The following is an 18,242-nucleotide window of genomic DNA, read 5'->3' as shown; positions in this document are numbered from 1 at the left end:
CAACGCTTGTTTCACTTTCAAGGTGATAGTAGGAGTAAAGAAGGAAAAGTTGCATCTCTCAGCTGACTTACCTAATTTAAAAGCAGTGTTTCTCACAGGCGGAGAATTTAGTTATGGAGGTCTTAGCTCAGTATCCCTAGGAATTAACATTCATAATGAACCGTTTTGCAGTGCCAATGCAGGAAGTAGTGTGCCCTTCTGACCGATTCGGAAACTAAGGTTGTGGCGATTATGCCGGTGAATGGGCCTGTAGGGCCGCATGAAACTTGTTTTGTCACAGTCAAACGAGCATTGTTGGCTTTTCTTTTATCTGTATGATCTCCTCTTTACCTAAAAGGTAATTTTATCATTACTTCCTCAATTGAATACATGTTGTGTTAAAACAGCATGATGGGGTGACTCAATCCTGAGTGTAATGCAGAGAAAGGCAGTTGTTGTTCACCACTGAAGATGCAATGTTTTCCATTAGGTTTAAGTGCCCTTTTAATGGGCTATTTCACAAAATGTTTTAGTTGCTTTACATACATCTTATCTTAATAATAACTTAGCAAAAACCAGCAAGTCTCCCTACCCTTAACTATACAGGAACCGGGGAGTATTGCGCTTATTGAAAAAACTGAGAAAAGCTCAAAAATGTAAGCAGCAGAGGCCAAGATATCCTATCATTGAGTTCCTATGTATGGGTCAAAATGCATAGCTTATGTGCGGCATTTTTTCAGAAAAAAAGGAAAGAATAAGTGGAAATTGCAAAAATAGAATCTTGTTTGGTGCAGACACATCTTTTGAATATATGGATTAGATTCAATATATAGCAAACATTGCAAAAATAATGTTGTCACTGCATGGCTGCAGCATGTTTGTCTCTCAGAAGCTCAGATGTTTTTAGCAGCAGCAGCTGCAAAGAGTACAAATTGAACCCCCTGAAGTTTTGAGTTTGACTGTTTTGAGGATAACAGTTGCTGGACCGACGTGTCTTCTCTGTGATTTCACCACCTGGTTCGTTGTTCAGTTGGTGGTCTTTCACTTCTACCTCCTGCAGACTACAAACATCCTGTCTTGTGTGTGTGCTCACATACACACACACCTGGACAACTTATTAGCAATTAAAGTCAGGAACCGGAGAATGGTTTAGCTCCAGGTGGTGATCAGTCATTAATGTGTGATCAGCTCTGCAGGTAAATGTTTACCTCAGACTGGTTAGACATTACTGGAGCCTAGAGGCTATAGAATCAGTAGGCCTTGACTGGAAGAGTTTGTAACAGTTTAACTATTTGTAACTGTGGCGCATGATAATGACTCATTTGTTTCTTTAAGAACTGGAAAAAGTGCAAACAAGGAAAGCAAGAGTTAAGGTGTTCTATATAAACGTAAAGCAGGTTTATTTGGACATTAAGTTGTTTTGTTGTTGGAAATACATCTCAGATGTGTGAAAGTCTAGGAAACTGCCTGGCCAGATTTTTTGTTATAGTAACAGGCTACATGATAGTACACCGCATAGTGTGGTGGAGAAGAGTGATGTAGAAAAAACACGAAAGGGGAAAGGGGGGTGGAGGTTCATGGAGTTCAGTACAAAGCATCTCGCTTTCTATGAAAACATACCATGTCTTTTTTTTTCTATGTAAAGTAAGAAGGGCGGCCACTGAGAGTGAGCGAGAAAGTCAAAGAAGGATTGAAATTACAGTTGAAATGCATAATAGTCCACTTACCTACTGTGCTTTATTCTGACACAGAAGATCCTGTCAAACCTGGACTGATCAGCCGCTCAACCAACAATTCTGCAGGGCACCAACCTACAGTCTGTCCTGCACTAAAGGTACATATTGTAGGCTCATTTTAAAAATAATGTTATTGTTCGGGGGAAATAAAGTTAATAATATCTCTAACATGAACTCTTGATGATGCTCTCTCTCTATAGGCAACAACCACATGGCTTAAATGATTCTCTGCCAAAACATAGGTGACGACAGGTAGGTGTCATTTTGTTTCCCCTTTTCTCTTAATACCTGCAGTGTAAGGACATTTTCTCATTGTCACTTTTTTCAAGTGAACTCCTCACGTGAAAGAATGATCCCTCATTACGCCATCATGCTGCCCCCTTCTTAAGTATCTGGAGCAGTGACTGGGGTCAATGCTGACCCTGGGAATGAGTGTAAGGAGAGAACACACTACAGCGAAACTGAAGGGAAACTGAGATAGTGAGCATTGACAGGATTGAGCTCCCAGGTGGGGTGCCTCCCTCAGGGGAGGCAACAGTTGCTGACAAAGGTGTGTGTGTGTGTGTGTGTGTGTGTGTGTGTGTGTGTGTGTGTGTGTGTGTGTGTGTGTGTGTGTGTGTGTGTGTGTGTGTGTGTGTGTGTGTGTGTGTGTGTGTGTGTGTCAAGGGAATGCACACTTTTCACACACTTGTGTGTCTCAAGGGAATGCACTTTTCACACACTTGTGTGTGGAAGGTCTTGGCAGGAGAATTTTTTCGGGCTCTTCACGAATGAATATTATTTGGTTATTGCTCATTAGAGGCCAGTGAAGATCTGGGATGATGACAATTTGACAAGTGAAAACATCCCAGTGACTTCAAACTGTGGTCATTGTTGCAGAGATGTTGTGTAAGTCAGATAACAATGTATAGAAAATATACATCAAAGAGCTTTAGCTATTCCATATTCCCTTTTAAAAATAGTATTTTCAAATAAAAAGAACACACTCTCACTCATCAATGAAAAATAATTAACATTTGCCACTTTGACCAGCCTGTATTTTTTTAATTTATTTTTTTACAGTAGCTTTAGTCAAGCAGCAAGTGTTGTTGACTTTGCCGCTACCTTCCCATTGTGAAAGGGTGACCTTCCTCTTTCTCCCACTCTCTGTTCTGCTCAGCTCCGTGCATCTGTGTCTGTTTACCAGCCTGCCTGTGTCTCCCTCAATCTGAACTGATGAGTGCAACTCACAGCTGCTCCTCTCTTGTTTCCCGCTGCTTGGGTTGTTGTGTGTGTGTGTGTGTGTGTGTGTGTGTGTGTGTGTGTGTGTGTGTGTGTGTGTGTGTGGTGTCTTTGTGCTCGGTGGTGGTGACAGCGCCACGCTCCCAAATCAAAGACGACTGACTCGCTACCACAACTCACCTCCGATCGCAGAAACAAGAAAAGTTTAGATAAAAGGAGTAAACCTGGGTTTATATGTGCTTTGATCCCTCTGTTTTCTTTACATATAACTGCATGGATACAAACACATGAGTTACTGTATATGCATGTACATATACAACTCATATCTACATCCACCTGTGTCACCTAAGCCTTTTGACCTGCATTCCTCTCTTGCCTCTACTTCATGTTTTATCTCGGTGTTCTGTCATTTCCTGCTCTATCTTTAGCAGAATGACTGTGAAAATGTTGTGGTTTTTAAAAAAGCATTTGTTTGGTCGTTTGTCAGAGTGGCGGTAGTCTGGGCCTGTACTGTGCAGGGTGTACAGTTCAGAATAAGAAATAAGATGACAAAATACTAGTGTGTAGGAAAATAGTATCACTTTTAGTTTAAATTGGCTGTTAAATGAATTGTGAGGTGTATTTGAGAGAGTTGATGCTCACTAGTGGCGAACAATGGGATCAGGAAGTGTATGGTGTCAGGGAGGGCAGGGAGAGGTGAAGAAGAAGAAGAAGGAGGTTAGGAACTGAATAAGTCTTCAGGCAAGTATGAGATACCCTTGAGAGCATGACATCATCAGGACAGGTGTTGTTTGCTGTTGTCCTGAAGTTAGGGCAAGGGGGCCTCGAGGTTTTTGTCAGCCTGAACCTGTTGGACCTGTTTTGGACCGTCAAGACCATTTCTTACCTCAGGTGGGAAGGTGGTGAGTTTGAAAACTGATGAAGAATTTAGGGTGAGTCTTCATACAATAGCTACACAACATGAATTCCCAAAGAAACAAAACACCGGCACTTGCAGATACAGAACGCGTTTCAGCTAGAAGCCATCATCAGTCCTGATTTGATCTTGTAGTTTTAGTTTTGTCTTTAATTTTGATTTGTTTTAAATAACAATCTGGGACTTTTACATATCACTACAGGTGCAAATTAGGTGTTTATCTGTTAAGTTTTTTACAAATTAAAATGATTTTGAACTGTCCCCTATCAATTAAACAACACTGGAAAGATTGTATTATCATAACATTTTTGGTTGTTTTTTAGAGCTAATACGACAACCACAGACTACACTCTTGTGCCATAACAAGAACTGAAATAATTAGTTGATGAATCAACAGACAATTTATCAAGTATTTGGATAATTTATTAGTCCTTTAAGTTATTTTTTGAGCAACAATACTTATACGTATAATTAGCGTGTCAATTGTGATGATTTTGTGCTTCTTCTTGTTTTATGTGATTTATGTTTATGTAAACTGAATATCTTTTGGTTTAAGACGCAAGTTGCAATTTGATTTGATTAATAGGAAATAATCATCAAAGAAAATAATCCCTAGTTGCATCCCTAGTCATAATGTTTTAAATGTTAGGATCAGCAGTCATAGTAAAGGCCTAGGTTTGGTATCTTTTGCACATTACCATACCGCAACCTTTTGCATTTCTCCACTAAACCAAAGTCTCTCTAGGCATATATGTATACAATAATTTGTATATAAGTAACTGTATACAATATTTACAATTTATTATAAAATGAAGACAATGGGTAGATGTATAAATATTTAAAATCATTACATGAATATCATGAGCCCTTAGGCCAACTTTGCATCATTGCAACTTGCCTTTTAAATGGTAGGAGCTGTGTTTTGTGCACAAAGATTGTGTGCAGAGTTGTTTTTCTGTCTGCATTGCAGAGTCGAAGCTTGCATAAACTCCACAGTTGCGAATGTATGTACATATACATTTGCATTCCTACATACATTCAAACAGACTTCAGGGGACCATTGGCTTATGTGGAAGTTCCATAAGCCTTCTATAAATATTTCTAAGAAAACACTTTCTCCTTCAGGTAGAACTCGTCTCTGTGTCGTGTTGCCTGTCAGTGCTGGCAAAATGTTTCTTTGGTAATTCATTTGCAATTAGGAAATGTAAATAAGACAGGTGCTGCTGGCATCTATCAGAGTTTGTATTTGTTTTACCTAAGGCATCCCAGATCCTCCCTTTGTAATCACACGCATGTGCACACTTACACATTTGAAGACGTGCACGTACACTGACACAACGAGGTCACCTCCACGTATCGCTTAAGGTCTATCTACATGAGTGAGGAGACTTTAGAAGTGCTGTATTAAAAGAGAAGCAAACTTTTTATTCAGAAGAAGGAATACAGAGTCTGCCTTGTTTCTGACTGACATATGTTCACTGTGTGTGAGAGAAGAACTGGGATCAACACTCTGCACATAAGGAGAGGTACAGCTGCGTGTGTGTGTGTGTGTGTGTGTGTGTGTGTGTGTGTGTGTGTGTGTGTAATGCATACTTTTCTTGAGTGTGGTGTGTGTGAGGCGAGTGACTTCACACAGGCGTAGTAGTAAGGAAGCGTGCCAGTGTGGCAAGAGCGGAAGTTGAGTGTCAAACTGGTGAAGAGGAAGGAGGAATCTGCAACATTTGGTTTCCAGTATGTCACATTTCCACCGCATTTTAATCACCTTTTATTAATGCCAAATATTGAGCATGACAGATAAATTCTTGTTTACAAAGACTGACCAATATGACAAATGTGCAATTTTAATATTTGGACCACGGACAAGCAAGTTTTAAAAGACAGTTTTTAATATTCAGATGCTCTCCCACACACGAAGGCACACGCCTACCACATTTATAAACACACACACAATTACACACGCAGTGTTTTATACCACTGGCAACTGCCTTATTCCCACCAGCTGTCTGAATGCATAAAACCCAGGCTTGTTGTTAAGTCTGGGGCTTAAAAGCACTGCCAAAAAGAAAGCTGGGCAGGAATAACGGCATTAATTCTGTGACTTGAGCCTCAGCATTTAAAAGTGCTTAAAACTAGCAGCTGGTGTCAACAAGGTAATAAAAGCAGGCACAAGGGATCACTCTGCCTGACTCGTGTTGGGCAGCAGGACGTCCATGTTAGTTTAAACGGTAGTGATGCGGGAAGAGTGGAGACCCTGGCATGGGCCACAGCCTGCCATACTGCCAGAGAAAGAGAGGGCAGTTAGGGCAATGTGATATAGTAATTTGTAGTTTATCAGCTTGTGTCAAAGAAATATAACATACAATAGATTGATGCTGGCACGTCACACCCTCTGTGTTTCATTTCATGTGTTGCGTCTCCAGCTCCAGCTGTTTCTGAAATGGCTTGAGAGAGCTCTGCCAGTGACATCACTCTCACTGCAATGTCTCTCTCCCTCCCTCTCAGGTGAAAGGTATCATTTGCCACAGCTCCTGCCAAGTCAGGAGTTGGAAAACTTTAATTTCCCTGGCTCCGGAGAGAGTGCCAGGGGTTTGATGTCCATTACCCAAACCCTGAAACTAGAGTTGATGTGGTCTTGGATTGAGCTAAGCACTCTGTGGCAACATTAGCTATCCTCAGAACCTCTGTATCATCTTTCTTACTGTCTCTCCGCCTCTCCATTACTTCTTCCCTCCCTCTTCGCTATCACTTTCTCTCCTTTGTTGTCCTTCCTTTCTGAGGGCAAGGTTGAGATTCCTGTTAAAAAGTCAAGACTGGGCTGGACCCGGGCCACAAAGTGCATTATGATCCACCTCCTCTCTGCTACCCATTAACTTGTCCTTCATGATGTGGCAGCGGCTTGTAAATGCTTCGGCACTTCAGCACTCAAGCTCCTCTGCTCTTAAATCTACACGCTACAGTCTGTAACACATCTTAAATGTCCTCACCACTTTGCACTGTTGCGAATCCCTTTGAAAGTGAGACTCAGCCTTTGAGTGAGCACCGGTATTTGCACATTTTAACCACACAAAACCTGATAGAAATCTGACCAATACTAACATTTCAATTACCAATAAGAAATTGTTTATACCAGTGGGGTTCAGATAAATATGTGAGCTCACCTGATGATTAAAGTGAAACAAAATAAACATTTTTTTTTACTTTAATCTAAACGTAACTTTTCCGTGTGAAATTCTTTCTCATAAGAAAGTGCCTTATTTTAAGGGGCCACTGTTATATGTGATAGGGATAAAATTTAGTGCTTGAAATTGTACTTAATAGTGGGGATGTTTTATAAAATGTACACATAGCTGTCAGTCAAAGTGGAGGACAAGTGCAAGGTGTCCTGAAGGTTAATGGCTTAGGAAACGCTGAGCGTTTTAAACACCATATGGATAGGCTCATCATCTACAAGCTGTTCAAGGTTGAACCCATCCAGAACACTGTAGGATTGAGATAATAGCCTTCTTCGCCCAACTGTTGTTAAGCTACCAATCTCCTGTCAGCTGCAGAGGAACTGATAGGCATTAGGCCTGAGCAACTTTCTCCCTTTGCTTAATCTTTGACTCATTTTCTCTTTCGTCAGTCTGTCAGGTACAGAATACAGAGGTGTTGGTGTGACACATCTATCTTCCTTTCTTTCTCACCACTGCTTTCTTCCTTTCCTTCGTCATTCTTATTTCTCTTTTCTCCCGTTTTACTCCTCAGCCATACACATCATTTGGAAAGTGGCTCGCCCTCAGTGCCATCTGTTTCCAGGCAGCCTGTGAGCATTGCTGAAATATGTAGGGCCTAATTAATTCAACCAAATTGTTTTAGAATAGATTAATACAATAATGGCAGCGCATGAAAGGTTATTTCAAGTACACCACTCAGCTAATCTCATCAAAGGGTAGATTTCTCTGCTCTGCACTTGGTGAACACCCACTGCTGTATAGATCCTCATATAGGGATACTGTACTGTGTACTGTACTGGGAAGCTTCTCAGTGTGGGTGCTGATTTCACAATCAAAATGAAAAGACCATTATTATAGAGAGGAATGATTTAATACTGTAGAAGATGAAATTAAAACTGTAACAACGTTATACAAATGCAGGGTCTTGAGAGAATTCCGGTAGAATGTAAATCAATTTGAAAAAGTATATTATAAAAACTTTTAACTGTACACTTAAGTCCTTACTTTTAAAGTGGAGGGGTGGTGTTACAGTAGAGATGGTACAGCACCCAAACTTTAATAAAAGCCCTACAGATGTATTAAATCTTACCTAATATTAGTATAGTCATTATTCTAGTCACGGTGTCCTAGCAATAGAAAAAAAGGATCCTAATGCATAATACGATATTAACCTGTTTTTAACAAACGGTTTATTTTGGCTGTAAAATGAGCCGCCTTACCAATATTAGAAGTTATTATTGTTTAATAACGATGACATTGGTCTACACGTCTGTAGAATACTTCTTGGTGTCTTTCCTGTTTTTGGTACTTATTTTGTAGCATATAAGGTCAACTCGTAATTACTAGTTCTCAGTATTTGTAGTAGTCTTTGGGTCAAGGCTTGTTTTTGAACCAGTAACCTTTTACTTTTCGATGGCTTTTCTGATCCTGCCAAGCTTTCCAGCTCATACATTATAGAAGATGGATCTGTGATGGTTTTTCCTTTGATGGTTGTTTAGCAGAACAGCTGGCGATGCTTTAAATTCTGTGACCTCTAAATACAAAACAATAGTCACTCACTTGAAAACACTTTATAAATGATAGCACAGTGAAGTCATTATAAAGGGTGTCGTTTTAAAGCACTTGGTAACCATATTGAGACAATGTTTCTTGATGTATTATTTTGTTGTTGTCTATTGATCCCTGAAGGGGAAGTTTGACCTGGGTGAAAAATGTCTCCGCATTTGTTAAACTACACACCCTGCTGGTCTTGTACTATTTTGTTGTGGTAGAAAGGTTTTGTAGGGAACACCAATAATATTTTAAGGTCATATTGGTCACTTGTGCTGCAGTGGTCTATCTGTGGTGTGTCTTGCATGCTGGCGTAGGCTGCCTGTTGGCACATATGTGGATTAATCACTTAAAGAATGAATAATGTTAACCATCAAGCCAACAATCAAAAGCTCTTTACATTCTACTCCTTTGAGATAGAGAGGGTGTGCCATCAGTCACCTGGACTAACCTCTGTAGGGAATGATACAGACAAGCACAAGTCACAGGGCTGTTGTTCATCAAGATTAATACCAGCTCACTTGTCCTCCCCAGAGAGGCAAACTAATAGATTCCCTACTTGACTTCCAGAGCCGGCTCCTATAGACGGCTCTGGTTCATTAACATGAGTATTATGGCTGAACCACTTGCAATTAGGAATGTGTTTAAGACACAGCCATGCACATACACGTACACCAGCGTGTGCACATGTCTGGATACACACTCACCCTTACACCTACACCTACACACACACAAACGCACACGCACACAGTGGCACAGTGTCGGGTGCATTTTTTTAAGAGGAGGAATATGATAATGAACCTGGCTTGATAGAGTAATTAACTGGGCTAAATGGAAATCCCACGAGGTACAGTGATAGTTAGCAGATGTTCTCTGAAATACATTAAAGACCAAACGTCTTGTGAAGCGGCAGAAAGAGAGCGAGTAAAAAGAGGGAGAATATTGCCACTGGAGATAAAGTTTGTGGTTTTTCAAATAAGGAGTTAGAATTTGAGGTCTGGATTCTTGTGGTGGGAGCCGTTTTATTTGGAAACAATGTCTCGACAGGAGGGGATGAATCAGCTGATCAGAGTGATGTGGCTTATACAGGAGTAGCAGGCATATAAAGAAAACAACCTAAACCAAGCTTGGTTTTAAATAGAGAGCTTTTACGAGCAGGAGAATTGTCTGGTGAAGCGGTTAGTTAAATTTGCTTTTGATTATGCCGACGAAGCAGCATGTTTATAGTTGGGAACAAGCCTATGAATGTGACCCAATAAATCTGGCACTGAAAATGTTTCTGATTTAATAAAGTCTGTAACATACCAATATGGTCCTCTGATAGTTACTGTTCCCAGTGACACTGATAAAATAGAGGTGTGGTTGAATCAGTATAATAGCTGTCCCCTATTGCATCCATCTTCCCACCTTTTTTGTCTCATAAGACGACATTCCTTGTTCTGTTTGCAGGATGGTGACCGTGTGGTGATTAACAGCTCAGCAGTAGCTCTAATACAAATAATTTTCATAAATACAGAACCATCATTTTATCACAGACTGCTCCACACTGTTACAGCTGAACACAAGAAATGAAATGCTGTTATTACTTTTTAGGCTGGTGAAAATTATTTTTGGAGTGATGTAAAGACCTTAAAACATTTGAATTCTGTGAGCCTCAGAGGATGATAAACTGTATGAAAGGACATTTCTCAATAACTATATACATAACAGTTGAAATGAGTTTGAAGTAGCAGAAACATGAAAGAGCCCTAACCTTATTTTAGTCACATAATGTTCACTTCTTCAGTTACAATAAATGTGGCTGACAGGCTCAATCTATAGTTTGGCTGTTGTCTTCTATACGGTGTTATCAGTGGCACCACCAGAGGCGGTGAAGTCGCACTCCGCAGCTAGCTAGCTTGCTAAGTCACACTGAGAAGAGCCATCTGCTTCCCTGTCTGAACTTTAGAACAAAGACGCCAGGCTGTCAAAGTTTCCCTCAAACAGAGAAATGCACCCTGACTCAATCACAAGCAGACGCATACAGGCAGACGGCCATGGACGCATATACACACACGCACGCACGCACATGCACACACAGACACTCCACCCACATATGCACACTCATTTTGGACTTGTTTCCTTCTGTTCTGGAGTGTAATGGACTTTCCCATTCTTAGTTCAATGGCTCATCTGAGCAAACGGATGTAATTTTGGATATTTCCTCTTTTTGCAAACTCAGAAATAGTTCCCTGAAAAAAATTAAATGAAATGAAGCATGTGTTGGTGCTTGTGGAGAGGAACACCTGTTAATATTGAGTTTATTACTGAATTTATTCCAGTCAGTCCATGTGGTCAGTAGGTGTAAAGCAGCTGCAGGAAGTGTACTAATGACTTCCTGTTTACTCCGCCTCCTCCCACCCACTCACCGGTTACAGCCGGCCATGTGGTCCTGCATGAACCAACTCCATCACCAATGGACCGGCACTGGACACAAACCTATGGCAGACTAAACACCCAAATATACACCTACATGACACACAGCAACTTTTACCCTAAACCTGATCTGTCTCACACTCACTCACATAAGCTGATGTGATCTTATTCACCATGGGTGACACCCCAGATACTTGTGGGCGAGCTTGAACTTCCAGTGACCTCACACCTTTAATGTATTGATCAATCAGCGTTCCATTAACACCGCCCCTGCCTCCTTCTAATCTAATCTTTGTTTTCTCTTTCCGGCACATCCACACTATCGCACATGAGCGAAAAACCTGGAAAACCTTTTAGCGAGCCTTATTTGACATACATAATGTGTTCCAGAGGAGTACACTTGGATCCTCTGCCAAGCCGATCTGTTTACATTAAGTGTGAAGAATCCCTGAGCATGAACCTTCCTGCCCTAACACGAGAGGACAGCTGATATCAAGCTTTAACACTTGGTCTGTTGCTGTTTTTTCACACAGTGTGGTAGCAGAGTGAATTATTAGCTAGGACGGAACCTGACATGAAGAATTATTACTGACACTTTGACATTTTGCTATCTTTAACACTTGATGAAAACCAGAAGGCTGTGAGTTACAGTTGTGGTCATATCTATCATAAACAGTGCAGTGTAAGCGTTACTGTTTACAGTTCTGCGCACAGACGTGCAACATTGCACTAGCACTTTGTGCTGATGTAGAAGTTGATATATTGCGCTTCTCTCTGATGGTAAATCCTATTGGATTGTACTCTCTGATAACTTGGGCCACAACACGGAGGGAAGTTCTTAATCATGCAGCTAGATCTGGTGTTTTTTTATGACCTGACAAATAAATAAATAAATCCAATTAAGGTCGAAATGCTGTCAGTGGAGATGCTGTATGTGGAGCGTTGCAGCGCTGGGATAACTTCTGTGCATGCTATCTGAGCCTGTTACGAACACAGAAATCTCAGTTGACATGGAGTTTCTTTGGTGTCTGTAATCGAGTGCATCTCGTAAACATAATGTAAGAGGTTAGCGGGGAGTTAAAAGTTACATCTCTGGGGAGCCAGAGGTCCTTAAACCACTGGACATGTTTTATTATTCTTACAACCACTGCAGCCTCAGAGGAGGGTGGCTTCCTTGTGGCCCTCATATAAGGGTGTAAGTACAGTATGTCTTTACATGTTAAGAATACTTAAAGATCCATGAAAAAGCATCAAATAGTACCTGTATATAATAATTAGTGGTCATTTATGGTCCATAGAAATGGTATTTCTATGTATTACACATGGTTCACACATCTAAATTCTAAAAACTAAGTGTTTTTAACGTGGCGTACAGTGGTTACAGCTATAATAGATTTGTCAGTGTCTGACCACCCTGTGCTGCCATGGTAACCTCTTTAATTGTCCACATAGTATGGACGTGACATCTGCCATGGTGTGCTTGGCTTGTTTGATTATTGAAAGCAAAGGCAAAGGCACATTGATTAAAAGAGAAAACGTTCCTCTCACAAGTAAATGACTGTAGCTCCTGGTCTCTATATATGTGGGACTATATATTGTGTTTTTATTAAGTATGGAGTTCAAGAATCCCTACTGCCAACTGTCAACTTCTTAGCTCAGTTTCACCAGTAAATAGTTACACCAGAGTACAGTGGTTGAACCTTTAGTTGAGGTCTCAGAGCTATGCAGAATCAAAAGCTTTTCGAAAGTGTTTCTCAACATATTCCAAATTAATGTGACTATATTGTATCTCCACCCAAGTTTGTTGTTGTTCCTCCCACTGAGCTCAAGGGTCAGCTCAGTCGCAGCGCTTCAGTTAATCTGTGCCACATTCCCAAGAAGATAAAATCACTCTGTGCTTGTTAACCATTACCATACTCAATTAATCATTCTCTGAAACTATATGAGAATTTCAAGATGTCCATCTCCTCCTCCTCTCCTCGTCCTTCCTCGTTTCCTCATGCCACTGGTCTTCCTTCATCACATCCTTGTTGACACCCGCTGGCCGCATGGCGACAAAGTCTGTCTTTCATGTACTCCCCAGTCGGCTCGGAAACACCGGTGTCGCAAGCACCCCGGAGCGCCATCTGCCACCGCCCCTCCAAGCAGATGATAAAGTTAGCATCTCCGCTTTGCATCCTTCCCCTAGATACGGACAAACAGACACACATGGAGACACGCCTACACAAACACATACAGCACACACAGTATGTTCCAGGTATTAACATATCCGTGTGTGTGTTCTGAAAGAGGAAATGACCACTGGACAGCTCTCCAACTCCTGTCCTTCCCAGACTTGGACACAGAAAACATGAATGAGAGGATGAAGGGATGAGGGCAACAAGATGGTGATGGAGGATAATGGCAACAGAGAATCAAAGGGTGAAGAATCACTTAAGAGTGGAAAAAAAATGGCATGGTTGGGGATTTGTTTAGGAGAAAAAATGTTTGCTCAATGTACCCTTAAAAAAATATGCTTCAATATAAATAAACATGTATGACATTTATACAACTTTATTATAACTTGTAGCTCATATTAGTAGCATGGGGTCCTTTTTAGATAAAACATTGAAGACAAAATTTAGTATAAATTGAAGTTCACTTTTGTTTCCCCCAAAATAGATTAATATAAGTGTTCGTATATCCACAGTAGATGAAAGATATGTGGCAGAGAGATGACTATCCAGGTGACTATCAACTCTGTAACTGTAACCTCTTCTTTATTGCAGTTTTGCATAAACTTTCCTTGATTTCAGGAGCAATTAGAGCTTGAAAGACATTAAATGAAACTGACAGCGGTTCACTGAACACATCTTTTCCTCTGCGCTTCCTCAGCTTGGTTTCTCTATCAAGATTTGACGTTTTTAATTCTGTCGCTGTGTGCTTTTTAATGGAGGGAAAATTCTTTCAGCTCCGTCTTACCTGCTTCCAGATGGAAATGATAATAAATAATAAAACTCAGAGCTACAGTAACATCATATAAAGAAACCAATGGGTCTGTTTTTTCAAACCAAAGGATCAGATCTGGCTGAGTAAGTGATTAAAGTTCTCGCCTGTCAGTCAACAGATTTCGTTGAAATTGCCAGCTTCATCAGAGTACATCTCGCATAGATTAATGTAATCAGATTGTACTTTAAATGCATTTCACCGCCAAAATAACCCCAAACAAATCTATAATGATGGCTTTGGCCTCAAACTAAAACAAGCCAAAGTGTCTAATGGAGTCATCAGCACACTCAGATTATCATTATCTGTTTGGGCTAGCTACCTCTGTGTCACACACACACACACACACACACACACACACACACACACACACACACACACACACACACACACACACACACGTGTGCGCACGCTTATCCCTCAGATTCCCAACTACAAGGAGCAAAGAAGTGTCAGGAGATGTTTAATTAAGACAACAGATCAATTAACAGCTCAATTAGCCTGGCTAATTAGGGGCTCAGTTGGAACAAAAGCTTGCTCTCCTCTGCTCTCTTTGTCTCGGTGTCTCTCTCTCACTCTCTCTCTTTATCACACACACACACACACACACACACACACACACGTACACACGTACACACACACCCTCTCACAGGGTTTGAGCACAGGACATGGTTTTCGCAAAAACTCGCTATAGAGCACATAATCCTACTTAATCGTCAGTCCAGATTTGGGCTGAAAATTGCCTGGAAGGGAGGATAGGAGCAGAATTCTCTCCCTCTCAGTTTTATCTGTGAATCCAGGACACTGGTGATCTCAGAGGACTAATTGAAGTTACAGCAGCCTGGAGGTTGGGGTGCATTCTAGTTAACATGGTTTTTATGTGGCAGTGTGCATGACATCATTCTGTTCCGATACAGTATTTGAATGTATGCATGTAGACATTTATAAACTCGGCTATTTCAACCTGCACATTATCCTCTTTCTCAGAACAGTGACCCTGTGACCAAGGGCAGAGCTTTATTTTTAACTTCGGTTGGTACATTCTTTGTCGAATGACCAATATGAATATTGGTGTGTGCCTCTCCCCTTCACACACGTACACCGAAATAAAGAGATTATTATGCAAACGCTTGCTTCATTCAATATTCACATATTACTTATCTGGAATTTAAACATAAAGTTAACTGACTGATGTTATGTATTTAGCAATAAAATATTTTCAATTCTTTGACGTTTGAATCTTTTAAAGTACAAATACTAACTGTTTCAAATTCACCATCATCCATTCACCTTACAAAGTGCTACAGATAGTCGACAACATGTTTTACAGCCTGATTGTTGCCACATCATTACTTTTTCATTCTTGGTAGGGGTAGTTCACTTGCACCTTAACTTTGATAGGGGCATATCCCTACCTTTCATATCCAGATCTATGCCTGTGCCTGAAAATCTTCTGTTATCCTGAAAAATTAGTATATTTGTGAAATAATTTCTCCCCCATCTACACAAACTGTCGTGTTTTTGTCTGTTGCCTAGTTTATTCTTCATGTTTTGGGCTCTCTGGTAATGATGGATATCAGAAATAGGGCTGTGTCAAGAAAAAGGAGAACCATGCAACATCATTATTCATTGTTAAATAATGTTACAAGTATTTTTGTATTTTACTGTGCGTAAAAACAGGTAGATGGTAACATAGGTGCGACTATGGTAAGAAGGTGCGTGTTTGTTTGTGCTGGTCGTGGGCAGGGTAACCTCTGGTCAGTGTGAGATAGATGTCCTCATCTGCCCTTCCTTAGCTGTCCCTGGGGTGTTTGTCTGTGTGTTTGTGTGTGTGTACGAGCTAGCATGCAAGCATGTGCACTCGTGTGCGCCTGTGTGTGTCAAATAGGGTTCAGATGCCTGGTCACCCCATATATCTCCAATGCAGCAGACAGGTCTGGGGTTCTGCTGCTGATGCACTGTCTTCTCTCATTACTGGGCAGGACCAGGAGCAGGCCCAGGCTCGACATACACACACAAACACACAAACACACACACACAGACACACAGACACAGTTTTTCTGGGACAATTAAATGCTACTGGAAACACTGGAAGAATCTGCCTAAAGTGAAGGAGACGGCTGGAAAACAGCTTCAGATTGATGCATGTTGAATTACCTTCACCACCCCCCCCCTACACACACACACACACACACACACACACACACACACACACACACACACACACACACACACACACACACACACACACACACACACACACAATGGGACACACTGTGCAAGTCTTGTGACAGGATGACTGACAGTAGGGCAGGCTGTTGCCATATGACTTCCTCTCTGTCTCACACGCACACACACACGCACAGACACACACACACACACACACACACACACACACACAGACACACACACACACACACACACACACACACACACACACACACACACACACACACACACACACACACACACACACACACACTTCCCTATGTTCCAGTGTTAATAAATTGTGTCCCAGCAGCTGTGCGATCTGATCTGGCAATGACGTCCAGTAGCCACTGACTCTCCTCCTTCCTGTTTCTCTTCCACTTCCTGTCCATCTGAACCTGCCCAGTAACATATCCCATAGTTTGCAGAGGCAGTAGTTCGATGACGGGATTCCTACCAGTTACTGAATGAAGGGAATTTCATACTGTACTGCTGTACTTTTGCTTCCTGATAGCTGCCAAGTGCTTGTTTCTTAGTTTTCTCTCCTTTTGCTCTGCTTGAATATGTAAATACCTTACATACAAATATACACACTTAACCTGTCACTTAGAATTTTGACCCCTGATCTTGGCTAAGTGTGGGGGGTATGTGAACACCCTGCCATTGAGAGAAAAAAAGACATTGAAAAAATGTTATTTCTCCTTTGTAATAACAAGAGAAACCCAGTCCACACCCTGACAGATGTTGAGGAACAACATAGTGCAGAATGGAGTTCAATTATGAATCACAATCCAAGGAGTCGGAATATGTGACCCTGTATGACCGTCCAAAATCAGTTGAGAACATGAGGCCTATGTAGAGGGTTGACATCAAATATTACACATAAATGGTAATAAAAGGGAATATTTGAAAGATGTTAAACATAACAAAAAAACATTGACATGAATGTGGATGACTTGGGAGATCATATGAATAAGACAACTTTCTGCATCACAGACATCTTTATGCTGGCATCTTGGCCAGGTCGCCCTTACAAAATCATCAGTGGGACTTACCTGTTTAAATGAAATAAATACCTTTCTAGTACTACAAAGGTTTAGAGCAGGGTTTAAGCATTGTCCACAACATCATTGTTCTACACTCTTCTCTATAGCTTTATCGTTTTCATCCTGGCCTAAGTAGACTGACAAATAGGTCACTCATCAAGCCCTCTGGCTACCATGTAACCCTGCTTAATCACTACCTTTCATGATTTGCATTTTCATTTAACAAAAGAAAATCTATATATATATATATATATATATATATATATATATATATATATATATATATATATATATATACATACACACACACACACACACACACACACACACACACACACACACAAAAGAGAGACATTTAGCGCAGAGCAGCCAGGGGAAGATTCCAGCAGTGGATAATTGGCCTTAAGCCATTCCTCTGGCCTGCTGCTCTCTGAATAATGTATGGTCTTTTTAATGAAGCCTCTTTTTTGTTGTCTTTTTACTTCCCTAGGATGTAGGGTAAAATTAGCATACTCCTGTGTCTGCATCTTGATGAGGGTTCGGCTACTACGGCTTGGTCGTGCTCAGAGCTACGCCCATTCTTATTGATCTTAGATTAAGGGTGAGATAAGGATAGCCATAACAAGAATTCAACCACCCTGCAAGTTGATGTAGAGAATCATGGCATCATTCGTAACGATGAAGGAAAGCCAGTTGCTTTGTCTTGTGATACATGGAGTGTAGCCATCACCTCTCTGAAGTTTAGGGTCCCACGAGGCTACGGTTATTAAAACTAAAATGTGAAACAAAAACATTAATTTACTTGTAAATGTTCCTTTTTATATGCATTTCTTTTTAACATTTCTTACTTTAATGGTGGGTCTCTGCAGCATAGTATGTGAACGCCCCCAAAGTATATGCATGTGAACATGTTCACGTGAGGCTTACAGTAAGACCCTCTCACTGCTGTCCAGATCTGAGAGTGCCGTCTCTT

At 40.9% G+C, this 18,242-nt stretch overlaps 1 long non-coding RNA gene across 3 annotated transcripts in view; it reads left to right on the top strand.

Annotated features, from left to right (window-relative positions):
- LOC116035859 overlaps positions 1 to 18,242 on the top strand; it is a 102,629-nt gene that overhangs the window by 6,021 nt on the left and 78,366 nt on the right. For all 3 annotated transcript variants that reach the window (XR_004895773.1, XR_004895772.1, XR_004895774.1), the window contains exons 2-3: positions 1,734 to 1,813; positions 1,916 to 1,967. This is a non-coding gene — a long non-coding RNA (uncharacterized LOC116035859). The remainder of the gene's footprint in view (positions 1 to 1,733; positions 1,814 to 1,915; positions 1,968 to 18,242) is intronic.

Source organism: Sander lucioperca, chromosome 18 (assembly GCF_008315115.2).
Source record: "Sander lucioperca isolate FBNREF2018 chromosome 18, SLUC_FBN_1.2, whole genome shotgun sequence".
Taxonomy (NCBI): Eukaryota; Metazoa; Chordata; class Actinopteri; order Perciformes; family Percidae; genus Sander; species Sander lucioperca.
The sequence above is the reverse complement of the archived record's forward strand: the minus strand, read 5'-3'. Positions and strand labels throughout refer to the sequence as shown.